The 15421-nt window shown below is 42.2% G+C and overlaps 1 protein-coding gene across 2 annotated transcripts in view; it reads left to right on the top strand.

The window, feature by feature from the left end:
• Positions 1–15421, top strand: part of IGF1R (insulin like growth factor 1 receptor) — a 299224-nt gene that overhangs the window by 178869 nt on the left and 104934 nt on the right. The window lies entirely within an intron of this gene.

A 15421-nucleotide genomic window follows, 5' to 3' on the forward strand; every position in this document is an offset into this window, starting at 1 on the left:
TAAGGGGCAGTTCCATAGAGTTGTAACTAATTGACTAATCAGATGTCTATCATAAAATATGTTAAAGGTGGTTTTTCAATACTGAGACAACAGGGGCAGGTAGCCCGTCCTTTGAAGCCTTGTTTGTTCACTTGTCCCCACTGTATCCTGGCCTGGAATGTCCTTTCCCCTCCCTTCAGCAAAGCTGACCCACCCTTTGGGCTCAGCTCCAGCCTCACTCCTATATGGAATCACTACTGACTCCTGGACCCTCCTCCGAGCTTTTGGAGCAATGTTCCTATCTTCCTCCTTTCTGCCTGGGTGGGAGTCCCCGGGAGCTCATCACCGTCATGGCTTTATCTAACATGGCTGCAAGGTGCGTTCTGCCTGGACCTGCCTTTCCCCTGAGTTGTTTTGTTTTTTCTTTTGCCCCGTGTCTCCCATATCCACCAGACTCATGCATTGGGAAAGCCTCCCATCACCTCACACTCAGCCTGTGAAACACCACATGCCTTTTGCTTCTTCAAAGCCAGCCTGGCTTCTGGACTCTACCAGTGATGTACTGGCCTCAGCTCAAAACCTTGAAATCTGTCATCAGGCACCAAATCCTGCCACTTCCTTTCTACTTAAAAGTTCACCTTTCCATTTGTTCCACCCTCATCCGACCCCAGGATTTCTAGCATCCTGAGTGAATTTCCTGCACCCACTTTCTGCACGTCTGAATCCATCTTGCCTTCCCACCTGCCAGCTTAACACTTTTTTGCATGGATCCTGCTCAGGCCAGAAGGTCGCTCACTGTTACCGGATCTAGAACCCACACCCCGCTCACATGACCTCTTCCCCCCACTTACACTGGTGTGTGCTGTCCATACCTCTACCGTGTCTTGACGACATCGCGTCCTCTTCTATTTGCCTGTGTGTCTGGGTCCTTTTCTTTGTATTGCAGGAAATTTTTCCTCTCAACTCGCAGACCTCACATTGCTTTTACCCTCTGGTGGTTTACGTCTGTTTAATTTTATCACTGTGTACAGCTTCTGTGTGCCCAAGGAGATTGTAAACTCCTGGAGGGCAGGGATTAGGTTTTACAGCACTGGAGGGTAGACAGACATCTTAATACACTCTTACAGCCCCTGTTGCACTCAGAGGTGTAGGAATCACACATGTCTTATACCCTAATGGGTCCCTGGCACCTGGCGCAGACACAGGCACATTCTGGGAGCTCATTACATATTTAAATGAATGACTGAATGAGGGAGAGAGGCCAGGAAGGAAATTTTTTATATTTTACATTATTAGGTTATCACTGAGATGTTTAACCTCCTCACAAGCTAGATGTTTTGAGCCACAGTCTAGGCATTTTATTCCTACTCAAGCAGCAGAAAGATTAAGGATAATCCTTTTACAGATATATGTTGACATGTCTCTGTGAATATGAATTAGCTATGTAAATCTTGATTGCCTTTCGTGGGTGCACAGTTTTCTCTCGAAAAGCAAACTTAAGTTAGGTGGGATGCCTCATGAAGATTTAGGCGTCTTTCTCTTCTCTCTTTTAAGACACAATTAATTACGTTATGCTAAATGGAAATTGGCTTCCTAAACTCTGTTTACTTGCTATATGTCTGCAAAAAAAAATTGATGTAATGTGAGCCAGGGCTTACAGAATTTCTGGCACATTCATCTGGTCCCTATTACTCACAGATTTGTAAAACCAGTTTCTTATTGCAAATAGTACTGTTATCTGTTTAATTGCTTCAGATCCTAAACAGTCTGTATCTGTGATAGTGATTGCATTCATTTGTGGCCTTGACTGGGATCTGAATTTTGACCTAGTGTGATGGGCTTGGGTTGGCTAAATGATGCTAGCCATTACTAGGAGGAGATGGTGGGGACTACATTATGGACCCTCCCTCCAAATCGTAACTGTCAAAGACAAGTCACTTTGGGTTGAAGTGTCTACTGGTACCCTCTCCTGAAACTCAGTAGAATGACATGTTGTGTTGGACCATACCAGAAAAGCAAACGAACAAACTTAGGTTCTTGTATTAACTCATTTGATCGCCATCAACGTCAATTTCCTCATCTGTCAAACAGAGTTTTGAATAGTCAATCTCAGTGCTCCCCATGTGGAAATTTAAGAACCACTGTTTATGGAGCTGCCAACGGAGAGTACCGTACTCTCCGTTCTAGACCTTTGCCTGTAGTATCAATGAGTCCTATAAAGTGATATAAATCATAGTTTTTAGTGTTATACGGACTTGGACTTGACTGATTGATTCAATCTTAGTTGTTGACCTGGTCAACCTGGTTTGGTCCAACCTCAGAATGGATTTACAAGTAGACAGCTTTCTAATGTTTGTTGCAAGTAAGCAGCTGGAGTACAGTATTTGCATCAACTGTTTTGTAGAAGTGAGTGATCCTTTATTGATGGTAATACCTTCAGAACTTCATATGAATGACTTGACAATAGTTCCCATTATTGAATGGCCCATTGATAGTTGTCGTCTAAAATTTTCCAGAAATTACAAAGGATTTTTTAAAATGGGCTGGGAGTGAGGAGGGGGCATATCAGTTCCACAAGAATCTTTAGGGCAATTTTACGCTGTTAGGAAGTACATGTAATAGAAACACAGATACGCAAGCTTATATCACACAAATCATTAATCATGCATGCTCCTGACAGGGAGATTATTTTCCAGTTTTTTTAAAAAAGAAAGCTTAAGCTTTTTTTTTGCTTTTTTTATTAAAAAGTAATTTGGAGCCAGTAACTTAACCTGTTTTTCATAAACGTGCTAGCTGGAGGCAGCCAAAAAAATATTCATGCTCACATAGTCGGGGTCCTCAAGTGAACTTATGTCTTGGATCATGATATCTGGTAATTGCTTGAATTATCCTTGTTGAGTAATAGTATGGACCCTGAATACAGGGTTTGATTTATTATGGCCAGATGTCTACTCTGCTGGGTTTATGAGGACTTGCTAAATGGTATCTCCTAATTAAAACCCCCTTTGCCCTGCCACCGTTCTCCCCTACCCCCAGGAAATGAATCCAATCTATCTTCATAGCATGTAACAGTTTGTGTTGTTATATGTTTACAGCTTGATCTTTGGCTAGACTGTGGCTTTTTTAAGGGTTTTTAAGACTTTTAAGCTAATTCTGATTTATCTTTGTATCTCCAACATCACCATATGCCTGGCACACAGTAGGATTTACGCTTACGGCAGAAACACAAAATGTTCATGATAGAAATATCAGGAAGAGTCACTTCCTCTGGCCATGGTAGTCACCATCTATCTGTTTGGCAGGGGGGAAATACCCTTAAGAAAATGGAGGCCATTAAAACCCTCTAGCTTCAACAATATAATCTATGTGCTTCTTTGTTTATTTCACTAAAGGATCAGATTCTGATGAAAACTCTTGGCTTCTTGCTTGTTTCTGCTTTTTTCTGCCTTATTCACCATTTAGCCACCAGAATTGATGCATGGGTCAATAAGGCCCCAGCCCTATTGGCAAAAATAGAGCTGGAAAAGACACTGAACTCTGGGGGTTACCAGAAATATCAGAAAACAGAGCAATTAGTGTTAGGTGGGGATCTCCGAGAATTCTTAACTTTGCAAACCCTTATAACAGCTCTGAAAGACAGCATTGCTAGATGAGCCAGGCAAAGCAGTCCTGGATGGTTCAGCTGGCTCAGGCGTTGGGGATCAAGGGGACCTTTTGCCCATGGACTTGGAAGGGTATTAATTGGGAAAGGACATTTAGGGTGTACTCATAAACTAGCAGACATAAACACAGAATACTAGGGTACGTACTATTACTTGCACTTAGACTGTTGTCACTGTTACAACAGTTTTGGTTGGGGGTTTTCGGGGGGGGGCGCCAGTGGGACACACCTAAATGCTTGCCTGTGTTTGTAAGTAGGAAAGTATTGAGCTGTCTCATAGGCTATGTTGAGCCAAGACAATGTGATTTTTGTCAAAAGTAACTCAGGCTTTTTAGGTGGCCAGGGCAAGAGAAAACACAACACACACAGGATTTGAGGACTCTGCTGAGAGGATACAACTAATACAACTGTTGTTCTTTTGTGTAGGTAACTGGTGAGAAGGAATACAGTAGGACTACCTACCATTAACTCTGACCAACTCTTACCAACAAGGTTGAAGCACTCATCTTTTTTCCATTCTTACCCTTTCAGTGAAAGTTGCAGAGGAGGGATGCAATTTTAATTGTGGCTTTAAAGTGGAGATTTCCTCCAGGAATAATTGTTCCTCTCAGTTAGGAGGTAGGCTTCCATAGTTGTTTAAGACTGTGTTCACCCCACAGGTTGACATAGGCAAGCAGGGTAGACCCTCTTCAGTTAAGTTAATTTTAGTTAAATTTTAGGCACAACTAGTCAAAGTGGGTGAAGTGGGGAGGGGGGAGTTACACGTCCTAGAAACATGTGAAGTTGACTTAGTCTGTAAGGGAGTGGAAAGGAGTGGAAAGCCAGAGCCATCCCCGCAGCAACTCCACGCAGTTGCAGTCTGGGAAGAGCACTGGTCTCCAAATCCTCTAACTTCTGTATAACGAAGTCGCTGCATCCTTAAGTAACTTACTAAAAGTTTGTCAGGACTGCATTTTCTACACAGCCAAGTTCTGAATAAGGAGTGTTTGCTTTGGAATTTAGCCCAATTACTGCAGTATTGTTGAGGGAGATGTGCCCATGAAGGGGTGGGGGTTAAATGAATTGTGAGGATGGTATGAAGTACTTTCTCAATAATTACACTTTCCTCAATGTCAGTGTGACTTCTTTATTCACCTTCTTCCTTCAGTCTATTGAATTTGAATTTCAACTATGTAATATCAGTGGTACTGAAGATTATAAAATCCGTTAAGGGAGAAGAATCTGGAGAGCTAGAACCAAAGCCAGCACCTTTGTAGTGAGGATGACCCCACTCACCAGGGCTAAACTGAACAGTCTCTCTCTTTCTTTTCTTTTTTTTTTTTTAATAACTTTGTAATAATCTTAGACCTAACCAAAAAGTTGAAAAAACAGCACAGAGAGTTCCTGAAATGTCACCCAGTTTTCCCTAACGTTAACATCTTACATAACCATAATCCAATTATCAAAACCAAGAAATGAACATTGGCACAATACTATTAATTACAGGCTTTATTTGGATTTCACCAGTTTTTCCATGAATGTCCTTTTTTTCAGGCCCAGGATCCTTCATTGCATTAGTTTACTATATCTACGTGGTCTCCTCCAATTGTGACAGTTCCTCTGTCTTTCCTTGTTTTTCATGACCTTGATACTTTTGGAGATTATTGATCAGTTATGTTAGAGAATGCTCCTCCACTTGAGTTTCTCTCATGTTTTCTCCTAATTAGACTCAGTTTCTGCATGTGGGGGAAGAAGACCACAGGAGTGAGGTTGTGTTCCTCTCAGTGCATCATGTCAGGGTCATGTCAGTATGTTTACTACTGTGACATGGTCAAGGGCAAGTTTCTCCACTGTAGAGTTTCCTCTTTGTAACCTAATATCTTGGGGGTGGAAGGATGATACTTGGAGACTGTACAAATGTCCTGTTTCTCATCACTCACTGATGTTGGCATCCCTTGGTGGAGCTTACCTGCAACAATGATTACTATGATGTTCTAACGGCAAGTTTCTGTTTCCTTCTATATGTATTCATTGGGATTTTTCTGTAAGGTTGAGCTGTCCCTTTTCCCCTGAACAGGCTCTCTAACCATATTTTTCTCCAGGTAACTTTCTGGGTGGCTGAAAGTGATTTACAAAGAATGGAAATGTCTCTTAAATGTTGAAAGGACAGCAGTGTACTGGGTCCCAAGAATGTCTTCTTCACCTGCCGTTGCGAATCTACAAACTGCCTTGACCGCCATTCTGATTTGGATCCATTGGATTGCCAAACCCGTTAGAGCATTTGCAAAATAGTTTCCATGGCTTGAGAGTCCTTCTGATACTGTTTTTTGTTTTTTTAGTGTTTCTTTACAAACAGCATTCATTTAGTAGGATTTTACAGAGCATGTTTTGGGCCTATTGGAAAGAATTTAGATTTTTCTTATTAAGCCTTTTCTTTTTCTACAAGCATTTAAAGATATTATCCAGACCCTTTAGTTTATCGTCTGTCTGCATTTGATCATCTCAGTGCTTCTTAGTGTCCTCACCAAATATTGAAAGGTCGGTGAATAAAATGAAATATATCTCTTTGGAGCTGTATCAGAAATACAAGCTATAGGTTAGAATACAAGAAGTTGACATTATTGACTAAAGGGAATTTCTAAGATTACCTAGATTTCAATTAACCATGCTCTTTGGCCTTGCTTACCGCAGATTATCAAAAGCTGGCCATCCGGCAAGGAGATAAGAGAGATAGGTTGTCATAAATTCTACCAAATGATGATAATATGTTATTGATGTACAGCAACTTGAATTGTGGGATCAAGATAGAGTCCTCAGCAGAGATGGTATCCAAACTAACTATACTTACAAGAAGATTAAAATGGCCTCTACATCTTGTATGTAAAGCAATGAAAACTGACACATGACCCTGAAAATTCTCTGCCCCTCATTCTAGATTTTGCAGTTAAAAACGATGTCTGGAATGTTAAGAACTAAGACAATTCTACGACTTCTTGGAGTATGAATATTTAGGAGATGGGAATGGTAGGGATGCCTACTTTGCTTTCTTGAATTCCAAACTTATTGTTCAGAAGATAGATGGCAGCCTGTCTACAGCTGGGCAAGGCTCCAGAATGGCCACTGGGAGCCTGTGCTCCTGCAGCACACGACCTTCTCATGTTCTTGCCCATCAAGACCTTCCCAGCACTCCCAAGGTCAAAGGGCTGGGCAGTGTGCTGATCTGAGCATAGTGTTACCCTTGACTGACTCATCTCTATTTATCGGTAGGTCCCAGTGCCCAGAGCATCCCTTTAGAATGGGACTTAGAACAACTTAAATCAGCTTCCAGCCAGAGGCGGCTGGCTGCAGTCCTGGGGGAGCTGCTCAGGCTCCTTTGTCATTGCCTGAAGCTCTGCCCTCCTGTCCCTCGGCTTTCTTCTCCTGACCACTCAGCGGACCTTGGAAAAATACAAGAATTTGTTTCTTAGTGTCTGTTGGAGAGATGGGCTCCTGCTTGTGCTGGGAGAGTTTCTGTTGTCTCAATGCTCACTCAACCCCAAACTCCTACCAAGGCCACCAAGGTCAGGGGGAGGACCAGAGGGCATTTAAAGGGTGAAGAGGCCACTGGGTTTCACAGCAGCACTGCCAACCAAGCTGTAGCTTGTTAGCCCTTCAGGACTCTCGTTCCTCCTGCAAGGTGAGCTTACAACTAGATTACAACAACAGCTGACACTGATTCAACATTTAACATATGCTAGGTACTACTCTAAGCACTTTGCACAAACTGACTCAGTTTTCACATAGAATTACTATCCCTACTTTAGAGGTGAGAAAACTGAGGCACAGAAGGGGTAAGTGAATTGACCAAGGAAGCACAGCTAGTAAATGGCAGACCTGGGCTTTGAACCCAGTCAATCTGGCCCTAGAGACATATCTTAGACGCTACTCTCTGCTGCCTTTTATTACAAGTCCCACCACCTACCCACCCACCCCCAGCCCACTGCCAAACACACACACTGACTCTAGCTGGATGGTTCAGATGTTCAGATGGCTGGAAGTGGTATCTCAGCTCTATATGCGTGAGATATGAAAATGTTAGATTCAAATGCCACTGAGACTTCAGATATTCTGGTGGCTTTGTGTAGAGGAAGGAGGGCCTTTCTGTGTTTGTGTTCCCCTTCTTCCTAGACTTAGTGGCAAGATCATTCTCCTGGATGGTGGAGATGCTAGTGGTAGATGAGATATAACAGCCCCCTGATTCTGCTTTGCCCCCATGAATGACAGGTCCAGGGACCCCCATCTTGCATGGATGTCTCTGCTCAAATGGTCCCTGGGTCTTCATTTCATTTTGGAAAGAAAATCATTTGCCTGCTGTCATTTTATCTATAATTAAAAAAAAAATTACAATCCAGACTTTTTACCATATTATTTATTTGTCAGTTACTCTTTTCAAGTCCCTTCCAAAAGCTTAGTTGTTCCACCAAACTTTGACGTGGCCCTTGTGCTTAACCTTATACTTAAATCACTCTCCTTTGTAGTTTTAACTACACGTTCCAGTCTTTGCTGTCTTCCTGGACATTATTGCTAGCTCAGTTGGGGCCGGCAGGCTGTCAGGGATTCCCCACCCCCACCCCTGAATGGGGGCATTCTGGGGGGAGGGGTGTTAAATGAGCCCAAAGCACATGATGTGAAAGCTGGTGTTGATGAAAGATATTGCAAAAACAGTGTGTGCTGTTATCAAACCTGACTGCCCTTAAAACATTGCTTTCTGTGGTAGCAAAATAAGCTTTTTATAGTGTCCTGTTTCTTCTGGTATTATCTAAACTAGTGGGGGAAAAGTAAGTAAGTAGTAACCTTTAGAAAAAAAAGAAGGTAGAGGGAGAAAATGTACTGAAGGTCTTGTTTTACCAATAAGTTGTTTTAAAAAGTGTGTGTGTGTGTTGGAAATTAGCCTTACTGCCATCATAATGAAGTTATCTAGTGCGTTCTACAGGCTACCAAGAAAGCTATTTCCTCAGTCTTACCGTATCCCCATTGGGATACTTGACTGGTCACCCTACCTGTGTGTGGCTGATCCTCTGCGGATCGAGTGCCTTCACAGTACAGACCCAGATAAAGCGTGGAAGCCTTGGCGAAGAGTATTTGAGAGACAAGCTGCCTGGCCTTGGGGGCAGGGGGGGAGTCCGTTTCCTCCCATGTCATTCTGGTCATCTGCTGCAGGGTGCTTCTCCTCAGCCCGTGGGGGTTCTCCTCTGCTGTGCTTGTACATCTAACAAGAAGTTCAGCCTTGGAAGGTTCTAGAATAGGGGTTTCTCCACCGACACTGCAGCATGTTTGCTTCTACATGGGTGGTTTCCTGAGCAGAACTGTTACCCTTCCTGTCTTCCTGGAAGGAGGTGACTCCTGGTATCTTCTTTCCAGATAAACTCCTTACTAGGACGCCTTCAATAAGCGATTTTCTGGGTGCTTTGTTTTGCTTTTGTTATGTTTTTCCCATAGATAGGAGTAGCATCCTGCTTAGAAAGTTCCCAGTTATGATACCTAAAATGGCCTCCTTGGAAACTTCCAGAACAGACCCCTTAATCTCTGCCCCTAGACAGGAGCAGAAGCAGGTGATGTGCTTTCCTGGCAAGCCGAGTACCCACCACCGCTGCACAGTCTAAGCTGAGAAATCTACATTACGTATGTTCAGTTTTTGGTTTTCACTTCCTTTGCAAAGGAAGAGGCTTCCTTATTAAAACGGATTTTGCTCTGAGGGGGCTAAGAGAAAAACAACCTATTGTCCTGTAGAGGTCAAGGCCATGCTCAACAACAGGACCATTGTGCTGCTGCCCTGTGGGTTGGGGGACAGGGGGAATGTTTATAAAAACAAACTTTTGAAGCAAGGATACTGCAAGGCTTTGTTTACCTGGCACTCTAAACTTAAGGGACTCATTTTGCCTGAAGAATAATGAAGTGCAGAGTTGTAATTAGAAAAGGTTGATGTAATTGATATGTTAACAATCTCTGAGGTTTTTCTCTCTCCCACTTAGGACAGTCATGCACTTATTTTTCTGAAGCCAACATCAGAACTGTCCATCAAAGGCAAAAACAGCCCTCAAGAAACACTGTCTTTTGGCAAAGAAAGACAAAGGTCCTTGTTCTCCAGGCCAGTGCGTGTATGTGTGGAACGTTTTAAAGAACAATTTTGAAATGAACTCTTAGGACAAAACCCTGTTCCAGAGGTGCAACAGGATTTGTGCAAGCAAAGTGGAAATACAGTCATAACAGGACTTGTTCACTTTGACAGTATCTCTCTTAGTCTGGGAGTGAACATTTATAGAAACTTCTGTAGAAACTCAATAGTGCTCTTTTGTCTTTATTAACAAATGACAGTATATATGTAACATGGTGGGTGAGATTTAAAGTTCTCTTTTTGTTATGCGGTCTGAGCTCTAACTTAGAAAGTTACATATCTTCTTGTAGTTGTTAAGCTGTGTCTTTTGTTCACTCACTAGCATGTGTTCCATTTCCACTAACTGGCTGGGGGGTTTTGTTCAGTTTTCTCAGATTTCTTTTTCTTTATCTCATCTTTTCTTCCCCCCCTGAAAATTAGAATATTGTCAACTCATTGGTATTAGTGAGATTCCCACCTATGTGGCTGTGCGTTCTCTTGTCTCTGTAAAGAGGTCAGGTAAATTCACTCTCAGTGGATTAGAGCTGTCCGTCATCCCCGACCCGGGTGTGATGTACTGTGTGCCAGACACTGAGGGAGCCCTGGAGACGACAGAAATAAACAGGATGGAGCCTTTTCTTGTTTACTTTCTTGTTGGTTTAGAGTCTTGCCGCTTCTGGGTGGCATCTAAGAGGAAATTTCATATGCGCCCAATAGATGGCCAGTATAAAATATTGTTAGTCTTCCTCTTTGGCACTCACTCACTTGCCCTGTGCAGGTGGATACCTAGCTTTTCTTCATTCTTTTCTCTTTAAATATTTTTTCTACCTTTATAAAGAACACAACTTCTCCTGACACAGACATAAACACAGACATTCCAAGGAGGAGCCCATTCACAACAATGACAACAGAACTGGGGATAGTGGACCTTATTTAACACCAGTCTGTGTGCCCAACTTGGGATCACTGGGAATGTTTCCTCAGATGTGACATCTCACCTCAAAGAAAGGAGACCCATGCTACCCTGGGTCTGGAGGGTCCACTCACCCACCTGCCAGGCAAAAGCTGCACCCTCAGTCTTCTGCACCCTCAAACTGTCCCATTTCAAAGGAGATCTTGGAATAATGGGATATGAGTGGAGGTGGATGGAGCTGGGTTATAGGTCATGTCTCCTTGTGGGGCACAGCACACCCAAGGTCTGACCTCTGGAGAAAGGCAACCCTGAATGTCAGCATCCCTATGGATTCCCTTAACCTGCCTTCAACTCCAGGTCCCAATCTTCATTAAAAAGATCAGCAGCCTGTTCCTCGGGTGGACAGCCGGACACCTCTTCTGACAGCTCGCAGGTATTCGGTTCCCCATCAGAATCCTCGTCATCCACAGCAAAGCCTTCCTCTTCAGAATGGGTGCCATCACCACGGGTAGGACTATCACAAGGGATGCTCTGTGCTCCACTAGCGAGTTGATCCCTGGCCTTCTTAGTCTCTCTCTCCTGACCGGAGTGATCAGCTGGGACAAAGCCAGGGATCCATGCCTGGTGGCCCCCTGCTCAGCACCCAGGATGCTACTGTGCCATGTGACGCCTCTTCATTCTTAATCCAACCAGAGAGCATCCCTTAAAGAAGAAAAACGAGTCCATGGAAGATTCCCTTTGCTGTCACTGAGCAATCCAGAAAACATTTGCTGCTGCTTACAGGTCTTCTGGGCTTTTTTCAGAGTGGGATTGTTTTTTTTTCTTTTACCGTAAGTAAGTCTATCAGATTAACAGTTGCTAGAAGAGAAACTACATCTAGATACAGAATTACATTCTTGTCAGCAGTACATTTTCATAATAGCAATGGAAAAAACAAATTTTTACCAGCAGCTGAAACATACTAATACTGAAGAAATTCCTGTGAACTATGTGCGCTGCTTTTGTTTGTTTGTTTTCAGAGCAGATGGGCTTGTTTGCTTTTTGCTTAAACATTAATCAAAAATCAATTTATGGCTATGTAAGTGGCATTAGATAATTCTCATTCTGACTCCAGTAAATAATATCTATTTGTTCATGTTAGATAAGTCTGGGGGGCAGTGAAATGTAAAATAGAATTACATGAGATATGACATATGGCTATGTGTTTTATAAATTAATGCTTTTATGCATGTGGGAGGAGAAGTAATATAGCTTACTGACAAAAGGAAAAGCAAAGGAAATTCCAGAGAAAGAACAGGGTAGCAAGTCTAAATAAATTTGGAAGATGAAGAGAATATGATAATTTAGTTATGTCTATTTAACAAATCATCCCCATTTCTATGTTGGGATAAGAACCATGAGAAAAAGAATATTCTAAGTGCTGAACATTTTAATATACTCCAAAGATGCTTTTATAACTCTTGTGCTGACCAAAAAAAAAAAATGAATCTGGGGACCGGAGTGGTATCATACAGACAAATACATTTATATATATTTTTTCCTAATCTTCTAGCAGGCATGTCTGCATTTGTAAATAAGTTGCTTGGGCTAGTCATGTTTGTGCAAAGGTAACTGACATTTCCCTGATATTAGAAAATTAAGTTTAGCTGAGTAACTACATATAGAACACCCATATTTTATATGTAGAGAGATATACCTTCGTTGAAATATCCAGAGAAAGTGAGAGATTATTCAAATTACGATTAATGCTCCCTTTTTCATAGATGTAGATCTGTTAATTGTAAGAAGTCTGTTTTTAAATTAATCAACGGGAACTTTTTATTTCTTCCCTAAGATTCATTTAGCCTTGAAAAGGCCAAAAGTTTAATGAAGCTTCTAAATGCCAATCTTTCCTTCCTTCTGTGAGAGAATATGCTTCAACTATAATTACATTTGCATTGTTTAAAATATTAGTAATTCTACAGCCAGACCTCTGAGATAGCTGAGAAGTGTAAAAGTAAAAGCTTGAAGACATCATCAGGCACCCTGGAGACCCTTTCCTCATACCACATGCTGATCCACCAAAGGATTTCTTATGAGGCTTTTTTTTTTTTTTTTTTTGCGGTACGCAGGCCTCTCACTTTTGTGGCCTCTCCCGTTGCGGAGCACAGGCTCCGGACGCGCAGGCTCAGTGGCTCACGGGCCCAGCCGCTCCGCGGCATGTGGGATCTTCCCGGACCGAGGCACGAACCCGTGTCCCCTGCATCGGCAGGCGGACTCTCAACCACTGCGCCACCGGGGAAGCCCGATGCTTTTTTTACCCCAGCTTTACTGAGGTATAATTGACAAATGAAAATTGACCACCTTGACTGAGGCATACAACTTGAGTTTCTGATATGCATATACACTGTGAAATGCTCACCACAATTAAACTCGTGACCATATCCATCACCTCACTTAAAGTGAGGTTCCCATGAATATTTTTGCCTAATTAAACCTGGAAGGATCTGGGAAGTGCCCAAAACTTTGCAAACTCTTCTTGTATCTCATATCAGTAGATACTCAGTGACTCTGAGAGTAGGGAAAAGAATAACAAATACTCTTCTAATACTTTATTCAGGGTGTGCTGTTAACAGACTAGACATTCTGACTTTCCCTGTGAATTGTGCCTTAGAATTTATTTTTCTTTTACCCTGATTCAGGATCAAAGCTGGCATGAAAACCTCGGAGGAGCTTTGTGTGTGTGCAGTATGGAAATTGAGTTAGTCCCTCTGGCTTCCTCTCCCCCATTCACATATATTCCCTCTTCTTTTCTCTTCCCACCCCCGCTCCCTATTAAGTATATCCTACCCCGGACCCCCTGATTTGCAGCCTTTGCTGTCAGTTGAGGTGAGTCTGTGAAGTTCCCTATTTGTAATTGATTGGCAATGTTCTGTTTCCCTTCTGCTGCTGCAGCTGAATCATCACTTGCCTCTGTCAATTTTCTGAATGCCTCACCTAGTGATCAAGGTGGGGAAATTACAGTGATCAGTGTTCCAACTCTTGTTTGCCCATAAGTGTTCCAAAGTAGTACTTTTAAAAACTCTCCTAAGATATTTTCTTCTTTCATAGTAGGTATAGTGAATATTAAGTGTCCCCTAATTGACTGACACTCCTGTACTATAAAATTGAATTGGCAGCTTTACAGAGTAAAAGGTTAGAGGTATGGGGTTGGTGAAGGCTCAGTTCCTGACAGCATCCTTAGGTTGCCTTGACTATCTTATTGTCGTATGACTACTGTAAGTGGCTGTTTTCATTCAGTCTTTGTTTTTCTAAAAGATATATTCATTTTCCTATAACTTCTTTGATATCAACCAAAGAAACTTTTTTTTGATTATATATACTTTTCTCCCCTCCATTCATTGACCTTAAAATCGATGTTTGCTCTTTCAAATGGCTTATAAAAATTTAAAATTACAGCAGTTGCATAAGCCATGCATAAAAAGCAGGTTTGTACGGTTGCCAAGGATCCATTCATATCTTGTGTTGTTTAGCAGTTGTAACATCTTCTGTTGATTCCTTAGTGCTTCTGCTAGCTGGCTCTGATAAAGTTATCAAGGGTACCATGGGATACATGAAGGCACAACAGTGTGGCTTTACTAAATTTGGAAATAATACATGAGTTAGGAGAGAATTTAAGGGTAATTTAGCTGAGTGTAATTAATCTTTACTTTTGTGCCTATAGCTTAAACTACAGTGGGAAGAATATAAAGACAGGAAAAGTTAAGATCCGTTTCCAGTAGCACCACTAGCAAGTTGGCTGCCTTTGGTCTGATATGTTGGTTTGTCCTTTAGCACTACTGCAAGGTGCTGGTACCAGAGGCACTGTCCAGTCTCTGGTTGGGGCATCCAGGGCTCCCCAGAGGTCTCTGTGTGGGAAACACACAGTGGAGAAGAGGCTGGTACTGATGGACTCAGTGACCCAATGCACCAAGGATCTGCCTTAAAAAATGTTTGAAAGCCACTGGATAAAGCCCTTTGCCCCTCCACCCAAGATTAACAATTCAGTGAATTAGTATGATTAAGGGAAACTACAGAAACACTTTCTCAGGATGTGTTTAAACAAATGTGTGAATGCTCAGTTTATGGCTTGGCATAAATGAAGTATAGCCTTGACTCAGGAATATGTTACATGGCTACCAATTATTATATCAGCTTGTGAGACAAAGGCGCAACACACCATTGTTTACCGGGAAATGTCTCAGTATAGGTGCAGAAGCACTTGGGGATGCCTTGCCAGCCCCAAATCACACCAGCTCCTTGACTGTGCTAATAAACTAAGAGTGCTGGATAGTGTACTATCAGGAAGGAAAAGCCTTGGAACGGAGCAGACCTGCCTGCATCTGAATCCAGGTTCCACCACTTATTTGCATCAGCTGTTCCCTGTCTGTAAAATGGAAATGATCAGACCTGCTGCCCAGATGGAAGTGAGGATAAATTTAGATGGACAAACAGTATAACTGCCCAGCCTGTAGTAAATGCTCACTGATAGCCATGGAGGTTGGAGAATGTCTAAAATCTAATGACAGTAACCTTTGAAGTATGTTCATTTGACTCATGTGATTTGAGGCTTTTCTACTTCTGGTCTCAGAATTGTCTCATCCTACATTATGTGGGGATTTTTATCCCTTTCTTTACCCCCCAAATATTTTCTAAGCACCTTTGTTGCAGGTTGGGTTCTCCACAGACTCCAAGGTGATGTTAGGAATGCAAAAGGTTTACTAAGGAGGAACACTGT

This window comes from Grampus griseus (genome assembly GCF_964374135.1).
Source record: "Grampus griseus genome assembly, chromosome: 2".
NCBI classification, from domain to species: Eukaryota; Metazoa; Chordata; class Mammalia; order Artiodactyla; family Delphinidae; genus Grampus; species Grampus griseus.